Genomic DNA, 16772 nt, shown 5'->3' with positions numbered 1-16772 from the left:
ACTGGCTGCGGCCATTTTATTGCCACTGTTTATCTAGCATAACAGAGAGAGAAGTTGCTCAGTCGTGTCCGACTCTTTGCAACCCCATGGACTGTCGCCCATCAGGCTCCTTCATCCATGGAACTTTCCAGGCAAGAATAGTGGAGTGGGTTGCCATTTCCTTCTCCAGGGGATCTTCCCGGCCCAGGGATCAAACCCGGGTCACCTGCATTGCAGAGCCTGGCACATAGTAGATATTGAGCAAATATTAATATATGTTGATTGGATACAGCTGGTGTAATAAGAAAACTGAGTTCAAATCCTGGCTTGTCTAGTCTTGATTTCAGCCATTTTATGTCTCTGCACCTCAGGAGGGTGATCAGCCTGTTGGAGGATCAGACGAAATAATGCAAAAAAAGTGATTCTCTATAGAGGAGAGGTTTCTGTCTTTCCATCCTCAGCTACCAAACCCCATAGTTTTAGTCATGTCCTTTGCAATCTTGCTCCAAGGTGTCTTTCTAGCTTTCTCCCTTATGGCCACCTCCCACCCTCCTGCCTTACATTCCAACTGTGTAAGACTATGCAGAAAAGGAGTCTTGCCCAGAGATGAGTCTGGGCTTTGCCTTTGGCTCCTGGAGGAGACCTCAAGGTCTTTGGAAGGTCCTGCCTGACAAGAATGTCTTTGTTTACCTTGTGGGGGGTGGGGCTTGGAGCGCACTGGATGGTCTGTGCTAATAATGTGACTTCGGATGAAGGCTTTGGGTCTTCAGCTCTCCCCTCTCTTTGGGCTGGAGACGATGGTCAGTCGTGTCTGTGACTGAGACCCAGTAAAACTCTGGACACCAAGGCTCCATTAAGCTTCCCCGGTTGGAAGTCCTTTGTGTGTGCTGACACACATTCCTGGGAGAGGTAAGCACCATCTGGACGACTCTGCCAGGAGAGGACACTGGTCTCTAGCCCTTGGAAGCCTCCCAGAGCCTGCCCTGCGTGCCCCTTCCCTTGGCTGATTTTCATCTGTATCCTTGCACTCTGACGGACACAGCTGTGAGTGTAACTGCTTTCAGTGAGTTCTGTGAGTCTTACTACCAAATTATCAAAGAGGAGGATGGTCTTGGGGAGCCCATCGCTTGTAGTTGGTGTCCAAAATGAGAGTGTTCTTTGGGACCCCTAATCCTTCCAAACCCCCAACCCTCCAGCTTGCTTGTCCATGCCGTTCCCTCTTCTTTGAACAGCCTCACCCTCTTGTCCACCCATCAGAACTACTCAGTCATCATTCCCCATCTTTTGCAGGCCTTCCTTGACCCTCTACACACAGGGCAGAGTGGCTCTTGGCTATTCCTATGCTGCTGCATTTAGAGATGTAGAGACAGGTGATTTCTTTATGAGTTTGCCGTTCTCCTTTTGTAGCCTAGATACTCTTCCCGAGTAGGGAATCTTCCCAACCCACGGACTGAACCCAGGTTTCCTACATTGTAGGCAGATTCTTTACTGGCTGAGCCACCAGGGAAACCCAGGAACACTGGGGTGGGTAGCCTATCCCTCCTCCAAGGGATCCTTCCAACCCAGGAATCGAACCAGGGTCTCCTGCATTGCAGGTAGATTCTTTACCAGCTGAGCTCCCAAGGAAGGCCTGAGTGGGGCCCTGGCATACTACTTTTCCCTCTCTTCCTTTCTCCTTCAAGCATGAATGTATTCAGAGCCTCTGCTCTCCCCTACGGTATTGTTGGAAGGTTAGGAGAAAGCAGTGCTCGCGGTTCCCATAGCCTGGCTTGGTCGTTGGCTTGGAGCCTGTATCCCAGTCCTCACTTACTCCCTCAGCTGGGAGCCCTGTGCAGTGTGCACTGTGCATAGGAGACACAGCTGCCCAGTATGCACTTGTGCGCTCATTCATTTCCATCCATGTGTTTGCATATTCCTGCATTCAACAAGTCCTATAACCACATACATGGAGTATCCACTCTGAAGACAAAGTGATGCATAAGCTATATCTCTCATCTATGCATCCCAGAGGCTGGCACAGTCTTCACTTAATATATGAATTAATGAATGATTAAACAGATGATTCACAGTAGGGGGACTATGGCAAACACTGTATGTTCACCAAGAACATAAATTTATACTTTTCTCCAAAAGCAGTGATGCTGAACCTGATCTGAGTCATTCTCTGTGGAAGTCTAAAAATCTGTAGTCAGCCTCCCACTTCAGTCAGGATAGGGGAGGATCTTCTGAGGTAACACATACTTTCAAATTCTTATAACCTTGGACTTTCCTGGTGGTTCAGATGGTAAAGAATTTGCCTGCAATGTAGGAGACACGGGTTTGATCCCTGGGTTGGGATCAAAGAAGGAAATGGGCTATCCACTCCAGTATTCTTGCCTGGAGAATCCCATGGATAGAGGAGCCTGGCGGGCTACAGTCCATGGGGTCGCAAAGAGTCAAGCATGAGCACAATATATTAAAAAAAAAAAATACTCGTTTTATTAAAACAGAGACATACTGCTGACCCAATGAGAAGCCCACTTATAGGCTAGATGTGGCCCAGGGCCCCAGGGGTTTTGACCTCTGCTGGAGAGGGAGACTTTCTTTTCACCTTCAGCCCTAGTACTTAGTTCATACAAACCCCTTTACACCCCCGCTGTTTTCTGTGGTCTGCCCCATATGTCATAGTGGGGCAGACCCATCCTATCCAGTTGGTGCTAAATAGATGCATGCTGGTTATTTATCCCCAGAGCACTAGCAATTAAACTCTGTTTAGAGTCTGCAGGGAAGTCCTTTTGGCCCTAAGCTCATCAGATCTGCACAGCAGTCACTGGGCTGTGAAGAAAGCTTGACTTTATTAGTTCCCTCCAGGAAATACTCTCAAAGGAACCCCTCCTCTCTCTTATTGTGTCTCCCTCCAGCCTGTTGGTCAGCCAAGGTTGATGTCTGTAGGGCAAATGGGAAGCATAACTTACAGCTCAAATGGGAAGATCAAGCCTTTTACAAAGCTTTGCTGAGAGTAAACACTGGTGATTCTCTGCCTGTCCCGGTTTCCTAATTTGGGCATGTCTTATGGGGGCGGGCTTGGCAGTGATGGTGGCGGTTCTCCTTCCTGCTAGACCCAAGGCGCACATCATGCTCACTGCATTCTCTTCATTTGTTTACCACCTTATACAGCCTTCTGGCTGCTCTTACAGAAACCACCTCATTGAATTCTCACAGCCAGTGAAGCAGCTGTTAACATCCCTGTTCCCGATGTGGTAACAGATGTTCAAAAAGGCAGCCACGTTACTTGCTCCAGCTTCTAGGATGTCACATGCCCAAGTGAAGCCCCTCCTCATGAGCGTTTCCCCAACTAGAGGATCTTGTATAACATCTCTGTTTAAGGCTAGTTCCATGAGTTGCAGAAATAATTTTCCTTATGTAGGTTTCTATTTTTACTTTATTGTTGTTGCTGTTCAGTCACTAAGTTCGGTCTGACTCTTTGTAACCCCGTGGATTATAGCACGCCAGGCTCCTCTGCCCTCCACTATCTCTTGGAGTTTGCTCAAATTCATGTCCATTGAGTCAGTGATGCTATCTAACCATCTCATCCTCTGCTTCCCCGTTCTCCTTTTGCCTTCAATCTTTCCCAGCATCAGGGTCTTTCCCAATGAGTCGGCTCTTTGCATCAGGCGGCCAAATATTGGAGCTTTAGTTTCAGCATCAGTCCTTCCAATGAATGAATATTCAGGGTTGACGTCCTTTAGGTTTGATCGCTTTATCTCCTTGCTGTCCTAGGGACTCTCAAGAGTCTTCTCTGGCACCACAGTTCAAAAGCACCAATTCTTTGGCACTCAGTTTTCTTTATGGTCCAGCTCTCACATCTGTACATGACTACCGGAAAAACCATAGCTTTGACTATATTCTGGTGGTGAAGTGATAGCTCTGCCTTTTGAAATGCTGTCTAGGTTTGCCATAATTTTACTTCCAGGGAGCAAGCATCTTTTAATTTCATGGCCACAGTCACTGTCTGCAGAGATTTTTGGAGCCCAAGAAAATGAAATTTTTATTTAGCCTTACACTATGTAATAATGTCTGTAGAACCATGGATTGATGTGCTTGTACAAGCTTTTGTAATTTGCATTAAGATAACTAGAAAAAGAGCTCTTTTATCCTGTGTCCCTGAGTCTCATAGTTGAATCAGTAATAGAGTAGATTCAAGTTAAATTAAGGTATTAAAAATGATACATACATATCCTAAGTAGTTTATCCTAACTTCAAATGCGTATATTGTTTCATGTAAACAATGGGCTTCTCTTTGAGTGTGGCCTTGTGTTAGTCTCCTAGAGCTGTCCTAACTGAGTACCACAGAGAGAGCAGCTTAAACAAGAGAAAGGCCGTCTGAGAGTCTGGAGGCTAGGAGTCCAAGATGAAGGTGTCAACAGAATTGGTTCTTCCTGACCAGACCTTTTAGAACTAACACCCAAAAAAGATGTCCTTTTCATTATAGGGGACTGGAATGCAAAAGTAGGAAGTCAAGAAACACCTGGAGTAACAAGCAAATTTGGCTTTGGAATGTGGAATGAAGCAGGGCAAAGACTAATAGAGTTTTGCCAAGAAAATGCACTGGTCATAGCAAGCACCCTCTTCCAACAACACAAGAGAAGACTCTACACATGGACATCACCAGATGGTCAACACTGAAATCAAATTGATTATATTCTTTGCAGCCAAAGATGGAGAAGCTCTATACAGTCAACAAAAACAAGACCAGGAGCTGACTGTGGCTCAGATCATGAACTCCTTTATTGCCAAATTCAGACTTAAATTGAAGAAAGTAGGGAAAACCGCTAGACCATTCAGGTATGACCTAAATCAAATCCCTTATGATTATACAATGGAAGTGAGAAATAGATTTAAGGGTCTAGATTTGATAGATAGAGTGCCTGATGAACTATGGAATGAGGTTTGTGACATTGTACTGGAGACAGGGATCAAGACCATCCCCATGGAAAAGAAAGGCAAAAAAATAAAATGGCTGTCTGGGAGGCCTTAGAAATAGCTGTGAAAAGAAGAGAGGCTAAAAGCAAAGGAGAAAAGGAAAGATATAAGCATCTGAATGCAGAGTTCCAAAGAATAGCAAGAAGAGATAAGAATGCCTTCTTCAGCGATCAATGCAAAGAAATAGAGGAAAACAACAGAATGGGAAAGACTAGAGATCTCTTCAAGAAAATTAGAGATACCAAGGGAACATTTCATGCAAAGATGGGCTCGATAAAGGACAGAAATGGTCTGGACCTAACAGAAGCAGAAAATATTAAGAAGAGGTGGCAAGAATACACAGAAGAACTGTACAAAAAAGATCTTCACGACCCAGATAATCATGATGATGTGATCACTCATCTAGAGCCAGACATCTTGGAATGTGAAGTCAAGTGGGCCTTAGAAAGCATCGCTACGAACAAAGCTAGTGGAGGTGATGGAATTCCAGTGGAGCTATTTCGAATCCTGAAAGATGATGCTGCGAAAGTGCTACACTCAATATGCCAGCAAATTTGGAAAACTCAGCAGTGGCCACAGGACTGGAAAAGGTCAGTTTTCATTCCAATCCCAAAGAAAGGCAATGCAAAAGAATGCTCAAACTCCCGCACAATTGCACTCATCTCACATGTTATTAAAGTAATGCTCAAAATTCTCCAAGCCAGGCTTCAGCAATACGTGAACCATGAACTCCCTGGTGTTCAAGCTGGTTTTAGAAAAGGCAGAGGAACCAGAGATCAAATTGCCAACATCCGCTGGATCATGGAAAAAGCAAGAGAGTTCCAGAAAAACATCTATTTCTGCTTTATTGACTATGCCAAAGCCTTTGACTGTTTGGATCACAATAAACTGTGGAATATTCTGAGAGAGATGGGAATACCAGACCACCTAACCTGCCTCTTGAGAAATCTGTATGCAGGCCAGGAAGCAACAATTAGAGCTGGACATGGAACAACAGACTGGTTCCAAATAGGCAAAGGAGTACGTCAAGGCTGTATATTGTCACCCTGCTTATTTAACTTCTATGCAGAGTACATCATGAGAAACGCTGGGTTGGAAGAAACACAAGCTGGAATGAAGATTGCTGGGAGAAATATCAATAACCTCAGATATGCAGATGACACCACCCTTATGGCAAAACGTGAAGAGGAACTAAAAAGCCTCTTGATGAAAGTGAAAGTAAAGAGTGAAAAAGTTGGCTTAAAGGTCAACATTCAGAAAACAAAGATCATGGCATCTGGTCCCATCACTTCATGGCAAATAGATGGGGAAACAGTGGAAACAGTGTCAGACTTTATTTTTTTGGGCTCCAAAATCACTGCAGATGGTGACTGCAGCCATGAAATTAAAAGACACTTACTCCTTGGAAGAAAAGTTATGACTAATCTAGATAGTATATTCAAAAGCAGAGACATTACTTTGCCAACTAAGGTCCGTCTAGTCAAGGCTATGGTTTTTCCTGTGGTCATGTATGGATGTGAGAGTTGGACTGTGAAGAAGGCTGAGCACTGAAGAATTGATGCTTTCGAACTGTGGTGTTGGAGAAGACTCTTCAGAGTCTGTTGGACTGCAAGGAAAATCCAACGAGTCCATTCTGAAGGAGATCAACCCTGGGATTTCTTTGGAGGGAATGATGCTAAAGCTGAAACTCCAGTACTTTGGCCACCTCATGCGAAGAGTTGACTCATTGGAAAAGACTCTGATGCTGGGAGGGATTGGGAAAGGAGGAGAAGGGGACGACCGAGGATGAGATGGCTGGATGGCATCACGGACTTGATGGACGTGAGTCTGAGTGAACTCCGGGAGACAGTGATGGACAGGGAGGCCTGGTGTTCTGCGATTCATGGGGTCGCAAAGAGTCGGACACGACTAAGTGACTGAACTGAGCTGAACTGAACTGAACTGAGGGTTGTGAGTGAGAATCTGGTCATGCTTTCTCTGAGCTTCTGATGGTGGTGGACACTCTTGGGTAACCTTGACTCGCGCACGCATCATCCCAATCTCTCCTTTCATCTCTCCTCTATGAATTCCTGTGTCTAGATTCCCCCATCATAAGGACACCAGTCATACCGGATTAGGAGCCCATCTTACTCCACTATGACCTCATCTTAGTTTAACTAATTATGTCTGGAATGACCCTATTTCCAAATAAGGTCCCATTCTGAGCAAGTAGAGGTTAAGATTTTAGCATATATTTTGGGGGGCAGTAAAGTTCTCCACAGTACAGATATATTAACCAGGATTTTATGGTATCTGGCATAAACTGCACCCAAAGAGTATTGCCCACAATTTCTGAATTTCAGATTCTTTAAAATGGGATGAGAATTCAGACCCTTGGATATAAATTCAAGTGTGAAACCTTCTAGGATTTTATTCCTTTTCTGTACTGGTTTTACAGCTGTTTTCCTGCCCACCAAACTCAACAACAAAATTTATGACATCATTTTTGAGCAATTTACCTTTGCCATCTTTCTTTAAGGCCCATTCAACTTGATTTTCATATAACTTGGACTTTTTTTTTTCTTTTCCTGATATTTCATTGATTTACATGATATTTACTCAAGTCACATATGTCCAAATTGGCACAGCCTGGTTTGGGAACGAGATCAGAGGCCTCTTGGTGAGCATGCCAAGACCCTGGTGGGTGGGTGAGTGAGTATTCCTGGGATGCAAATGTCAGTCAGCAAAACTGATGGAGAAGGGCATGGGGTCTGCTCGTGGGTCTCTGAGACCCACAAATCGAGAGCCTCTGTGCTCTGGCGGCTGTGCCCGGTGGCCTGGCTGCCCTCACCATGCCACAGGATGAATATATGAATGTATCGAGTCACACCGGAAGCACTATGGATATCACTTCGATTACCATGAGAACAAGAAGAGAGAAGGAAGGTCAAGAGGCTCATGAATGTTCAAAGGAGGCGAAAAAGATGATTGATCTGAAAGCTAAGCTCTACCATAGGCAGCTCCATGCTGAGAAAATACACATGAAAAAGATGCATGAAAAGAGAAACAACCAAACCGAAGCACGATGAGAAGATTCCACAGAGAACAGTGCCTACATAACCACTGGGCAGAGAGGGACAGTCTCGAGCTGATGTACTTTCCAACATGATTAGACAAAACTGAAAAGAGAAAGTAGGAAAAAGGCAGCCTCTCTGCCCAAAGTTCTCTCCTAGGGAGAAACAGAAGTATGAAAAGTTATTTGAATGGAAAGACAAAGAAGAAAGCCTAGAAGAGGGTGGTTACAAACACTACTTTGTTGGGCAAGGCTTTACTCTAAAGCTACCTAAATATGAAAGATTCATTAGGCCAATAGGATTACGTGACACATCCTAGACGGAAAGCCACCTTTTGCCTGCCAGTCCTTGGTGTAAAGAAGAATCCCTCATCCCCACCGTATACACCTTTGGGTGTTCTTACCAAAAAAGTCAAGTATTAGGCACTCAAACGTGTCTGACTTTTTGCGACCCCATGGACTGTAGCCCACCAGGCTCCTCTGTCCATGGGATTCTCTATGCAAGAATACTGGAGTGAGTTGCCATTTCCTCCTCCAGGGGCCTTCCCAACTGTACATACAGGAGACTTCATTAACATGCACTAGAGGATGCCCCAGAGAAGGAAATGGCAACCCACTCCAGTGTTCTTGCCTGGTGGGCTGCCGTCTATGGGGTCGCACAGAGTCGGACACGACTTAGCAGCAGCAGCAGCAGCAGCAGCAGCAGAGGATACCCCAGGTTAACCTGTTATAGAAAACTGTTTCTTGAGTCTCTAAATTCTATACCAATTCTAGACCCCTGGTTGATGAAATGTTTGTTTATTTAGGTTTTAAGGTGAATGACCTGGGACTATTTGTTTCCGTCAACCTGATTGCAAATTGAAAGGCACGGTTGAAATGTCTGTTTTTCTTGCCATCCTCAGAAGAGATTGCTGCAGATCTCCTCTATGACTCTCATTCTTTTCAGCTTACAATACACATAGCTTATTATTTTTTGCCGCCTGTGTCTTATAATAAAGCAGTGCTGAAAAATTAAATAGAAGAAAGTTCAATTCCCACACAGGCTATGAAAATGATTTGCTGGTGGTGACTTTTAAGCTTGATTCTAAATAGATTTACGAAGAAGGACACTTGGAAGACTTGTCCAAATTTTGCTATTTAAGGTATCTTGAAATTATAGGCTCACTCTCCCTAAAATTTCAAAAACGTAGAGCTTAGGCTCTTAAGGGTATAGCAGTGATAAAAGCTTTCATAGTCACTTCTATAAAGCAACACTTCATAGTTATCAAAGGTGCTGTTGTTGAGGCGAATGCGAATGAACTGGGCCTTACGACACAAGGAGGCAAAGTCATTTGGGAAAAGTATGCCCAGGTTACCAGCAATCCTAAAAATGATGGATTCATAAATGCAGTGTTACTGGTTTAACAGCAGTTACATACAAATTGCTCCTTGTAATTATTGAAGACTACATACCAATCAGGATACTGTTACTCATATTTCTGAATCGTACCAACCAGCCTTACATGTCTACAGTCATCAAGAAAACTATTTATTCCACTGTTAAAAAGAAAAAAACCCTCAACATTAAAATAGCTTAATTAAAACAAAAAACTGAGAAAATCGAGAGTTCAGTGAAATGCATATTGGGTAAAGGAACATCTGCTGTGTATAACTGTTCAAAAAGTGTGTAACCCCCCAAACCATCTCATCACCAATGGGATATGCACCATACTTTGTAAAAGACTATCATTTAGGCATTGATTTACACATTTTTGAAGTTTGTAAGTATTTATATAGAACCAGGTCTGTGCTGAGTGCTGGAGGCCAAGACAAAAGATTAAAGCTTAGTCTTGTACCCTCTGTGAAGTGGAGGAGAAACAGTACCGGTGGGTGGAAATTTCTTTCAATGCATTTCCCAGAGCCACGGGAGGTTTTTGGAAATAGATTTAGAAATAATGTAGAACCAAGAAGATAGAAGACATGTCATGGATACAAATATATATTTCTTTATTTTAATTAACTAATTTCAAGAAATGGGTTCATGTAATGACAGAGACTAGCATGTCCAGAAGCTGCCCAGTGAGCTGGTAAGCTGGGAAGAATGAATGTTGCTGATCAAGTCCAAGGCTGTTTGCTGGAGGGTTCTCTCTTGCTCAGGGGGGAAAAGAAAGTGAAAGGGTTAGTCGCTTAGTCACGTCCATGGAGTGTAGCCCACCAGGCTTCTCTGTCTGGGATTCTCCAGGCAAGAATGCTGGAGTGGGTTGCCATTCCTTTTTCCAGGGGATCTTCCCCACCCAGGGATAGAGCCCAGATCTCCTGCACTGCAGGCAGACTTGTTACCCTCCGAGACATCAGGGAAGCCCAGGGTAGGTCTGTCTTAATTCTAATAAGGCCTTCAACTGATGGGACAAGCCCCACCCACATAAGGCAATCTGCTTCAGTCTACTCGTTTGAATGTTAATCTCATTCTAAAAACACCTTCATGGAAATGTGCAGGATAATGTTTGACCACATACCTGAGCACCCTGGCCCAATCAAGTTTACACATAAAATCAACCAATAATAACATGACAGGCACCCACTGATCTTACTCCCTCAAATTCCTCTCCTTTGCATCTGCTGTCCTCTAACCTGGTCTCAGAGAGATCTTTCTCAAACAATCTTCTGCTTCTCAGAAGTCACGCATGACTCTGTTGCCTACAGATGAAATCCAAGTAACCTCACAAGACATGGGGCTCTTTTTGATGCAGCCCAGTTCTGTTTTCAGGCTCAGCTCTCCTACTCTTGGCCATGCCTCTGTAGGGCAGCCTCTTAGGACTTCTGACCTTGTCTGGAGCCACTACCTTCTGTGACCTGGCCCATGGATGCTGTTCTCCATGCCTGGAATGCCTTCCTCCTCTCTGATGGATAGCTTTTAAGGTTTAGCATCATAGCGTCTCCCTCGGGAAATCTCCTCAATGCCGTGAAGCCTAACGAGTCTCTCCTCCCCTTAGGGCTCCACGGCACACTGTGTGCCCCCCGTCACTGCACGTGTCCTGCTGGGTCACGACTGACATGGATGCTCTCTGTCTCCCCTGCTAGAAGGGGAACTCTGGCAGGGTGGAAGTCACATCATCTCATCCTTACGCTCTGGGCCGCCCCCACCCCCCAGCCTGAAACACAGCAGTGGCTCAGGAAATAGTGGTGAATGGATGGCTTATAGAGTTTACTCAGGGGTAAAGACTGAAAGAAGGAGTAAGATTCTTTCACATGTTCCATGTTCTGGCCAAGTAGACCGGCAGAATCAAATACAGCCTTCCTGGATAGAAAAGTGTTTACTAGAATCTTTTGGATAAATAAGAAAAAACCTTAGTGATAGAAGGACATCCCCTTGGAGAGTAAGGGGAATTTTGGGGGGTGCCTGGGATTTGGGGTAAAGTGTCTCCATGCTAGCCCTTCCTAATTCAGGGAATTGCCTGAATCTGATCTCTGCCTCCAGCAAGGAGGATATACTTCATTTATCAGCTACCTGATAAATATCTGCTGAAGACCTCTATCTGCTGAAAAGGGCCCAGAGTGAGGGTGACTGTGGCGGAACTGGAAGCCAAAATATGTCCAGGCTCTGAATGTCAAGAGGCAGCTGACATCTCCTGGGAGGGACTGCTGCTTATCCTTACATGGTTCCCCAAAGGGACATTGTATGCGTGGATCTGCACAGCAGGGTCTGACTCTTTGTGACCCCATGGACAGTAGCCCGCCAGGCTCCTCTGTCTGTGGGATTTTCCAGGCAAGAAAACTGGAGTGGGTTGTCCTCTTCCAGGGGATCTTCCCAACCAAGGGATTGAACCAACGTCGCCTGCATTGGCAGGTGTTTCTTTACCGCTGAGCCACCTGAAAAGCCCAGTAGGGACGTGAGAGTCAGACAAAAGGATTCTCTCGTGCCTGAGATGGTCATTGTTTATCATCAAGATGAATAATCTGTGGGAAGCTGTGGGCAGTAAGAAGTCCTGTTCCAGGGAACTCACATACATCATGAAATAGTTTCCAGTTTCAGAGTACTGTAGTTAGTCACTCATCAGGAAGCACATTCTGGTAGAGCTGCCGAATAAAATGGGAATGGACTGTGGAGTCATAGGTTTGTATAATGGGCAAGGAATAGACATAGCAAGCCCACCTGTGAAGGACTGTAAGGAAGCGAAATTAACACATTCCCCTGCTTGAGGGGACATTTTCAAGGACTGAATAGGTTTTTCAGTTTGTTTCCCCCTCCCCTCCCCGCCATCTCTGACCCACAAAAGAATCTGGCAACCACACCGTGATAAGATGGTTATTTTGAGGCACTACACTGCCATCTGCAAAATCCCTGCAGATGGTGACTGAAGCCATGAAATTAAAAGACGCTTACTCCTCGGAAGAAAAGTCATGACCAACCTAGACAGCATATTAAACAGAAGAGACTTTACTTTGCCAACAGAAGTCTATCTAGTCAAGGCTATGGTTTTTCCAGTAATCATGTATGGCTGTGAGAGTTGGACCATAAAGAAAGCTGAGCGCTGAAGAATTGATGCTTTTGAACTGTGACGTTGGATAAGACTCTTGAGAGTCCCTTGGACTGCAAGGAGATCAAACCAGTCTATCCCTAAAGGAGATCAGTCCTGGGTGTTCATTGGAAGGACTGGAGCTGAAGCTGAAGCATCAATACTTTGGTCACCTGATGTGAAGAACTGACTCCTTAGAAAAGACCCTGATGCTAGGAAAGATTGAAGACAGGAGGAGAAGGGGACGACAGAGGATGATGAGATGGTTGGATGGCATCACCGACTCAGTGGACAAGAGTTTGAGCAAACTTTGGGAGATGGTGAAGGACAGGGAAGCCTGGCATGCTGCAGTCCATGGAGTTGCAAAGAGTCAGACCAGACTGAGCAACTGAACTGAACTGATAGTGCCATCTTCTCTGTCAGCCTGCTCCTGAAGAAAGTCCCTTTCTGATCGCAACACCTGTCTCAGATTCATTGACTGTCTTGCGGCAAGCAGAATGAGCTTGGACTCGGCAACATCAGTAACAGAAGGAAACACACGGGAAATTAAATAGATGTTCTTCTTTAGGCCTCACAGACAAAGCAGAGCAGGCCCCTGACCTTGCGTCTAACCTGCCTGGATGCCGCCCTGACTGTGAGTCCCTGACTGCCTGCTGTGAGTTCAAGCCTTGTGACACAGTAGGGGTCAAATGGGGGGTAAATCTGGAGACTGTTAAGCCCTGGAGGGGGTCTGGCCAACCAAGCCCCAAGATGAACAACATTCCAAGTTTTACAGGACCAAGCAAACATCTTTAACATGAACCTAGAGCTGCCGTTTGCTTTGAGACTGATGATGAAGTCAGTTCAGTTGCTCAGTCACATCCAACTCTTTGGGACCCGTGGACTGCAGCACTCCAGGCTTCCCTGTCCATCACCAACTCCTGGAGCTTGCTCAAACTTGCGTTCGTTGAGTCGGTGATGCCATCCAACCATCTCATCCTCTGTTGTCCCCTGCTCCTCCTGCCTTCAATCTTTCCCAGCATCAGGGTCTTTTCCAATCAGTCAACTCTTCACATCAGGTGGCCAAAGTATTGGAGTTTCAGCTTCAACATCAGTCCTTCCAATGAATATTCAGGACTGATTTCCTTTAGGGTAGACCGGTTGGATCTCCTTGCAGTCCAAGGGACTCTCAAGAATCTTCACCAACACCACAGTTCAAAAGCATCAATTCTTCAGTGCTCAGCTTTCTTTATAGTCCAAGTCTCAAATCCACACATGACTACTGGTAAAACCATAGCCTTGACTAGATGGACCTTTGTTGACAAAGCAAAGTCTCTCCTTTTTAACATGCTGTCTAGGTTGGTCATAACTTTCCTTCCAAGGAGTAAGTGTCTTTTAATTTCATGGCTGCAGTCACGATCTGCAGTGATTTTGAAGCCCCCCAAAATAGTCTGTCACTGTTTCCACTGTTTCCCCATCTATTTGCCATGAAATGGTGGGGCCAGATGCCATGATCTTAGTTTTTTGAATGTTGAGTTTTAAGCCAAATTTTTCACTCTCCTCTTTCACTTTCCTCAAGAGGTTCTTTAGTTCTTCTTTGCTTTCTGCCATAAGGGTGATGGCGTCTATGTATCTGAGGTTATTGATATTTCTCCCAGCAAACTTGATTCCAGCTTGTGCTTCATCCAACCTGGCATCTCTCATGATGTACTCTGCTTATAAGTTAAATAAGCAGGGTGACGATATATAGCATTGACCTATTCTTTTCCTGATTTGGAACCAGTCTTTTATTCCATGTCTGGTTCTAACTGTTGCTTCTTAACCTGCATACAGGTTTCTCAGGAGGCAGGTCAGGTGGTCTGGTATTCCCATCTCCATCTCTTTCAGAATTTTCCACAGTTTTCTGTGATCCATACAGTCAAAGGCTTTGGCATAGTCAATAAAGCAGAAGTAGATGTTTTTCTGGAACCCTCTTGCTTTTTCCATGATCCAACAGATGTTGGCAATTTGATCTCTGGTTCCTCTGCCTTTTCTAAATCCAGCTTGAACATCTGGAAGTTCACAGTTCTCATATTGTTGAAGCCTGGCTTGGAGAATTTTGAGCATTGCTTTGCTAGCATGTGAGATGAGTTTAATTGTGCAATAGTTTGAACATTCTTTGACATTGCCATTCTTTGGGATTGGAATGAAAACTGACCTTTTCCAGTTCTGTGGCCACTGCTGAGTTTTCCAAATTTGCTGGCATATTGAGTGTAGCACTTTCACAGCAACATCTTTTAGGATTTGAAACAGCTCAACTGGAATTCCATCACCTCCACTAGCTTTGTTCGTAGTGATGCTTTCTAAGGCCCACTTGACTTCACATTCCAGGATGTATGGCTCTAGGTGGGTGATCACACCATCGTGATTATCTGGGCCATTAAGCTCCTTTTTGATATCTTCTGTGTATTCTTGCCACCTCTTCTTAATATCTTCTGCTTTTGTTAGGTCCATACCATTCTTGTCCTTTATTGAGCTCATCTTTGCATGAAATGTTCCCTTGGTATCTCTAATTTTCTTGAAGAGATCTCTAGTCTTTCCCATTCTATTGCTTTCCTCCATTTCTTTGCATTGATCACCGAGGAAGGCTTCCTTCTCTCTCCTTGCTCTTCTTTGGAACTCTGCATTCAAATGGGTATATCTTTCCTTTTCTCCTTTCCTTTCAATGCAGATGCTGCACACTGAAGATGATTTCAGTTTGCGGCCTGGAATTAAAAATGGGAACCTCGAACTGCAATTTTTGAAGTCCACTGAACAGACCTTTTCCCTGGTACCTTTTCCCAGTTGGGACTCCAAATCTGCTTTGTCCCAGGACCTCCCAACACCGTTTAAGTCTGTGTGCTAAGTCACTCAGTTGTGTCCAACTCTTTGTGCCCATATGGACTGTAGTCCATCAGGCTCCTCTGTCCATGGGGTTTTCCAGGCAAGAATACTTGTGTAGGTTTTCTTCCTCCAGGGGATCTTCCTGACCCAGGGATTGAACCCACGTCTCTTATATCTCCTGCATTGACAGGTGGATTCTTTACCAGTAGCGCCACCTGAATATTGGTTAAAACCCAATTTGGTGATGTATCCTCTGCTCTTTCTATTTCTCTTTTTCTTTTAATGTTAGTATACCAAAAGTAAGCTAGATAATTCTCTAATAAATATTGGTATTATTTATTGGTATAGAAGAGTGACTTTTTTGTTAACAAATACTTTGAACCTGAGATGAAAGTGAAAACCTTCTGCAAAACAGGGTGATCCTTCTGCTTGGTGATCTCACCTGGGGCTTGGGCTCCTGTTTTGCTGTTGGTTTGTCATCCCTAGGTTATTAGTTTCCCTTGAAGGCATGTCCAAGATGGCTCACTATCACATCCATGTTCTAGTTACTGGGATGGGGAAAAGGAAAACGAAGGCAACACCTTTTTTTGTTAAGTAAACCTGGAAATTGTATACATTCTTAAGTGTAAATGGAGAAGGAAATGGCAACCCATTCCAGTATTCTTGCCTGGAAAATTCCATGGACAGAGGAGCCTTGTGGGTTACAGTCCATGGGAACTGCAAAAAGCTAGCTGCAGGGAGCCTTGGATATTCCAGCTAATGTTTCTGATCACCAATTTCAATGTGTGTGTGTTTTCCCCACATCACCAAGAAATTCTGCTACACCAGCTAGGTGTAGTGCAATTCAACTCAATTCTATCCATTACCACGCCCTTTCTGCAATTGGAACAGTGGGTAGCTCTCTTTCTTACCTTCAGCAGTTGTTCAGTCGCTCAGTCTGGTCTGACTCTTTGCAACTCCATGGACTGCAGCATGCCAGGCTTCCCTGACCTTCACCATCTCCCAGAGTTTGTTCAAACTCTTGTCCATTGAGTCAGTGATGCCATCCAACCATCTTGTCATCATCTGTAGTCCCCTTCTCCTCCTGTCTACAATCTTTCCCAGCATCAGGGTCTTTTCTAAGGAGTCAGTTCTTCACATCAGGTGACCAAAGTATTGATGCTTCAGCTTCAGCACCAGTCCTTCCAATGAATATTCAGGACTGATTTCCTTTAGGATAGACTGGTTTAATCTCCTTGCAGTCCAAGGGACTCTCAAGAGTCTTCTCCAATGCCACAGTTCAAAAGCATCAATTCTTTGATGCTCAGCCTTCTTTATGGTCCAACTCTCACATCCACACATGATTACTGGAAAAACCATAGCTTTGACTAGATGGACCCTTGTCAGCAAAGTAATGTCTCTGGTTTTAATACACTGTCAGGTTGGTCATAGCTTTTCTTCCA

The 16772-nt window shown here is 44.5% G+C and overlaps 1 pseudogene; it reads left to right on the top strand.

The window, feature by feature from the left end:
• On the top strand, positions 7773–9397 carry LOC102169185 (annotated as a pseudogene).

The sequence above is a fragment of the Capra hircus genome, chromosome 10 (genome assembly GCF_001704415.2).
Source record: "Capra hircus breed San Clemente chromosome 10, ASM170441v1, whole genome shotgun sequence".
Classification (NCBI taxonomy): domain Eukaryota; kingdom Metazoa; phylum Chordata; class Mammalia; order Artiodactyla; family Bovidae; genus Capra; species Capra hircus.
Note: the sequence above shows the minus strand (reverse complement) of the source record. Positions and strands in the feature narration are given on the sequence as shown.